The 5,717-nt window shown below is 42.6% G+C and overlaps 1 long non-coding RNA gene across 1 annotated transcript; it reads right to left on the bottom strand.

Annotated features, from left to right (window-relative positions):
* Positions 1 to 726: 726 nt before the first annotated feature.
* On the bottom strand, positions 727 to 4,777 carry LOC124680946. Its single transcript, XR_006995636.1, has 5 exons — positions 4,349 to 4,777; positions 3,381 to 3,503; positions 3,044 to 3,223; positions 2,742 to 2,796; positions 727 to 1,263 (listed from the first exon to the last, which is right to left on the bottom strand). It is a non-coding gene; the product is annotated as an uncharacterized LOC124680946 (long non-coding RNA).
* Between the last annotated feature and the right edge of the window lie 940 nt (positions 4,778 to 5,717).

The raw sequence follows: 5,717 nt of genomic DNA, 5'->3' as shown, positions 1-5,717 counted from the left end.
GCCTTATCCTGCGAGAGTATCCTGCCCCTGTCATACATATTTTTGAGAAAGATCTATCCCTGATTGGACCCAATTGGAGTCGAGTTGACAGCCTTGGCACACACTCTCTGTTCATTGGACTGAATTATCCAATGAACATGAAGATAAATGATGGCAATGCTCCTGATGGAACATTGACTCCGTTCATGAGGTCAAATTGTGTGTACATCGCGTACTATGCATTTCGGGAACCAGCATTTAGTTGTATTTGTCGTTGTAACCTGCAACAAGGGGAAAATGAGCTCATGGGAGTTATCACCCTTCCAGAAGATGGTTGGGGATTTCCCCGACAGGCGACAATGTGGTTTAAGCCTAGTCTGAAAAATATCCGCATGTTGATGCAACCCTAAACTGAGCCATGAATCTTTCTGGAGAAAATAATCTTTTTTGTACGATATGTTTGAACAATTCAGTAATCTGTTCCGTATCTTAAGATGCTCTTCCTCTTTTCTGAATCTTATATACCTGGACCCATTTCAGTGTGTCTGTTTACTCATTTTAGTGTGTATGTAGCCCACATTGAAGTAATCTAATCTTATAATTTAAAACGGATGGTGATGAACTCTGTATTTCCATCCTTCGTTAACCGTGCATGTCTGTTTATTTTTAGTTTCATTTCAGCAACTGTTATTAGTACTAGCAAGGACAGGCGCGGCGGCACGCCGCGCTCAGCCTAAGGTTAAAGAATAAAGGATATTTTAAATCATATTAAATTACAACTATGATGTGGAGTTCTCATAGTAAATGGATGATAAGCAATGTGTTAATACGAAAGATCCAAGGCATGGAACTGATCATCTTATTTTCACAAACTATGGGTACAATAGGAACTTTGTGATGGATTTTACAAAGTTCTGTACATAGCAAATAACCAAAAGAAGCTACCATAACTGACCCCTTTCCTTTGAATAGAGTTCTTCAGCCTATCATCGATCTTATTGTTGTCATCCCTCTTATCGTCGGATGATAGAACAACAATTTCCTGGCTCTTGACATGAAGGCCAGGGCTGGTGTGGCTCGTTCTCTACAGGAGGGCCCTGGCTCGTCACAACCGTCAATACCAGAGAAGGTATCTCTTAGCTCTCAGGCAGGCACCACTAAAGTGGGCTATCTGAGCAGTGCTTTCCATGAATTCAAAATTTCTTTTGAAACAAATAAACTTGTTTCTAGTTTTCCATTAATTTGTTCAAAGCGATCCAAAGTGGTGCCTGTGGTCTTGTAGGCCTATCATCATATTTCATAGAAATAAATCATCAAATTACAACAAAGAAAATTAAATAGTGTCGAAGATATGAGCAAAAGAAATAGTGGCGAAGTGATTAGTAAAAGTATACATTCTTCTTAAATCATGTCTATTTCAAAAATTGCTACCACAATTGCAGGATACATCAAAATAACCATATTATATTGCCTATGTGCTAAGAGTATTGCATCTCTGCATAATCAGCAAACCTTAGAAGGAATGACCGCCAAAAATCCAAATTAAGCACTCAAATCAAAAAAGGGTTCTCTACAATTTTTTTGATACTTAAAAGGAGAGTATATGCACTAAATGAAACAACATATATAGTATACGTGAAATTTTTTGACACTCAAAGAGCTCCCAAATAAACATACTGCTTAGCTTAAGAACCAGATATACATACATTTTTCTATACTATATGAAGATCACTTCAAAACTTTAAGTAATAACTAATCTCCAGCTAGCCGTAAGGCCCCAGTTAATGAAGAAGTTGTGATATCATCGGCTGAGGTGGGACCGTTTATTTCGAAGAAGTTTCGCTTAGTGATGCCTACACCAATAAGCGTGTAATAAGACAATATATGTAAACATCCCAATTTTCTTCAGTACCAAGACTGAAACATGACGAAATTCCTATGGTATTACTTTATAAGGATCGAGGAAAATCTCATGAAAAAATGACAAATTTATGTAAAGCACCAACGGCTGTAGAAAATGGGAAGTTGTAGGAGCCTAAAGATGATAATGTACTGAACTTCAAGCTACTTGAACACTCCCCCTCTTTAATCACATTAAGAAAATACTCAACTGATCTAGCTGAGCTCAACAAGAAGAAACTAAAAATTGCCGTGATACCTCCAGAAATTTCTCTCAATGCTTCGATGCCTTCGTTGTCCAAGCCACAAAGCAATATATGTACGACTCATGGTATGCACAGGCAATATATGTACGACTCATGATCCATGTACTGAAATGGCTGAACATGAACAGATTCACCCAATATGCTATCTCAGTTTCGTTTCAAAGTTCAAACTCTCCGGTTCTACTGTATGTTAAATTGAATACAATATGAGCATAGCCAATTTTAGTATTTATTTGCGCCAAAATAACACCTAATATACTACTTCCTCTGTTCCGTAATATAGGCCGTTTTGAAAAACTATTTCTCTTCAGTTTCTTTTCAAAGTTCAAACTCTTTAGTTGTATGTTAAATTGAACACAATAAGATCATAAAGAACTTCAATAATACTATGTACCCAAAGTTAAATAACTTCTCATCAGAAGTGAACATGACAGGGACATTGAGCTACTGTCGTCACCCTGTCCCAGTATCTACTGTCGTCACCCTGTCCCGTATCCCACCTCCGATATTTAATTGTATGAACATAGCATGCGTCGCAGTAAAAAGTTTAAGCATACTACATACATTGCATATTTTGAACATGTGTCGATCACTTACAAAATATGGCATGGTTTAGATCAAAGAGGCCCTGTCCCTCCACACCATAACAGACCTGCACATAATGCGAGAACCTTTTGCTCATAAAAACATTCAAAATCAAATTATTTATGATATCCCTTGCCTAAGAGTTGATTTTCTTCAAGATTAATTGAACAAACGAAAGATGCCATGGCATGAACCAATATAGAATCTTAGTCAGAGCATTAGAAAGAACATACAAGGCCACACTTTTCAGACCCTAGCATGCAAAACCCAAGGCTGAAGCCTACAAGAAAAAGAAAGCTAAGACGCATCCATACCTGAAAATGATTTTTTATCTAATCCCACAGATACTTCAGAGCATTGTCATGAGGCTCCTTGAACACTAATGAATTAGCTAGTGCATCAGAAACAACCACGTCTGGTGGATTAACAGGAGTCATTTGTTGAGAAGTGTATTGGGCACCTTAATATTCTTTTTGCTTCCTCATCTTGATCTACTGTAATGTCAAAATAATATATTTGAGAATTCTGAAAAATAAAAGTAAATTCAGATGATCATTATCAGGCAAATGCAGATAACAGGAAACAAAAGCATGTACTTTGAGTCAAGAGGAGTTATGTGGTTGGCCAATAACTTGTTCATCTTAAACATACCAGCGGCGTCAGTTCAAAAGACGACGTTAAGTTCATCATTGCAAATGATCTTCCTTTTATAATCAGGATCCTGAAGATTATTCTGCCTGGTATATGCCCATAAGGACATAACTGCTTCACAACCTGAATGAAGATTACAATGTTAAATATACAGAAGTAGATCATGGGAGAAATTAGTCAAAGGGAAGAAATCAGATGTTATCTTCTCATCTAAGCTAGTGAAGAAATTGGAAGTAGCTAAGTTATCTACATAGTAGCAGTCTTTCCGACAACACACTGAAGTTGAGTTGAAATAGCACAAACTTTTTTAAGCCACCAGGCCCACCTATTTTCCGCTTAGTGGCACTGCAAAGAGAAGTAAAGATATCATACCAACCGGTTTACATGCATGGGTGAATTCCATAGTGGAACTACTATTTAGTCTGACCAAGATGATGAAAAGAAAACTGAGTGCTGGTCGTGAGACCATTACATGAATCCAACAACTCAGCACTCGGTCAATATATTCCTCAAGCCGAATAGACTAAACCAGGTCCATTAGAAGAATACATAACTCGAATAACCTAATACAACTTACGTTTCAAGTGAGCTAGAAAAATATTGACACACAAATCCAAAGAATAAAAGTAAAGGGTACGATTAGATTTTACTAAAGATAATTTGGCATGTGCATGAAAACCTGCTACCGTTAGTATACTGTACAAAGACATTAAAAAGCTGAAGTAAATCTATTATGCTTTTCTTGCTGACAAATCCCTTCCTTGCTAAGCATACATTCTGAACACCACACTACTGAAGTGAATCCTAATGAGCAGAACCAGATTAACCACACAATTAGCGACTCTAATCAAATTAATCGACCAGCTAAATGTCCAAGTACCTAGGTTTCAGCACAATTCAGTACAAGGTCGCAGTGCATCAATGAACCTAATTTGGAGAACAAAACCATAATTCCATAAGTAGCTCACCGTTCTTTGTTGTCGGTCCAGGCCGGTGGTGCAGCTGTTGGGGAAGCCATGCCCCTGACCCCAGGGTCTGGCTGCTGGGAGGAGAAGCTCCCACCAGTGGCGACACCGCCCAGGGCGTTGGTGCAGCGGAAGGAGAGAGGTGGCGGTGGGTAGAAGGCGATGGCCAGCCGGCGGCAAGGAAACCGCGGCAGCGTTGGTCCTTCAGACGACGGCCGGGAGCTGGGGCATGGTCTAGAAGATATACTGCGGCTGAATCGCCGTGAACTGCTGCTGCTGCATCTCGAGCAGAACTTGGAGACCTTGAGTGTGCACCATGGATGGGGAATCGGAGAGCCGGAAAGCGACATGGGACTTTGCCGGCGGCGGCTGGAGGGGGATTCAAAGAAGAGGTCCATCTGGTCGCGGATGCACGGCGCCTTGCGGCAGAGGTTGACGCCGAGCTGGGCCTGCGCCCGACCTCCTCCTCTGCAACACCGGAAGCACTACCTCCACCGCGCAGTCGTCGGAAAGACAATCTCAACCGCGCGATCTCGCATCTCCACTGGCGGCCGCCGACAGCCCACCTCTGCCGCGCGCTCGTCATGCGCGTCCACCGCGTCCTCGCCGGCGTACAACCCACGACCACGCGCGCGCCCCACACCTCCACTGTGGGCAAACCGACCACCGCAGCCCTGCCCCCACCACCGCGCAGTTGCCGGCAGATCCACCTCCATGACCTCCTGATCCCACCAGCGCTGTTGGGATGTGGTCGAGGCCGCTGTCCGAGGAGGTGATATTAGAGAGAGAATCGAGGATCTCACTTTGCTGTGGATGAGCCTTGGCGGTGGCAATGGGGCCTGGACTGGTGGCCACGGCACATGGAGCCGCGGCGAATTGAGAACCCGGTCTGGCGGGGCGCGGGAGTCCTGGCCGGCGCCAGCGGCGTGCCGGAGACCAAGTCGGTGGCGGGCGGCGCAGCAGGTTTGTGCCTTGACGGTAAGTGGGGGCGTGTGGGAGGTGGTTATCCTGGGAAGAAGAGCAAGCTAGTCGTCGTCGCCAACAAGTGGAGCCGTGGTATGAGCCACAGTGCATTGATTAAGAAACGAAGTGCGGTGGAGCGGTGGTGAAAATAGTGCAGCACCGCTTTGACTTACTGACTCACTCAGGACATGGCCCACCATAGACAGAAAACTAAAATAACTACATGCACCCAGCCAGAAAAAATATCCCAAGAGATCACTAAAAGGACCAACGAAAAGTGCAAGAGGACACCGAAAATGCACACAAGAAAAACATAACCCCTAAACCACATACGTGTCACCCTATGGTTAATCCCAAAAATAATTCAAAATTTTGAGAAAAAAGAACTTTGTTACCAAATAGTATAGTA

This window comes from Lolium rigidum, unplaced genomic scaffold, assembly GCF_022539505.1.
Source record: "Lolium rigidum isolate FL_2022 unplaced genomic scaffold, APGP_CSIRO_Lrig_0.1 contig_31384_1, whole genome shotgun sequence".
Lineage (NCBI taxonomy): Eukaryota > Viridiplantae > Streptophyta > Magnoliopsida > Poales > Poaceae > Lolium > Lolium rigidum.
This window is presented reverse-complemented; position numbering and strand designations above follow the sequence as displayed.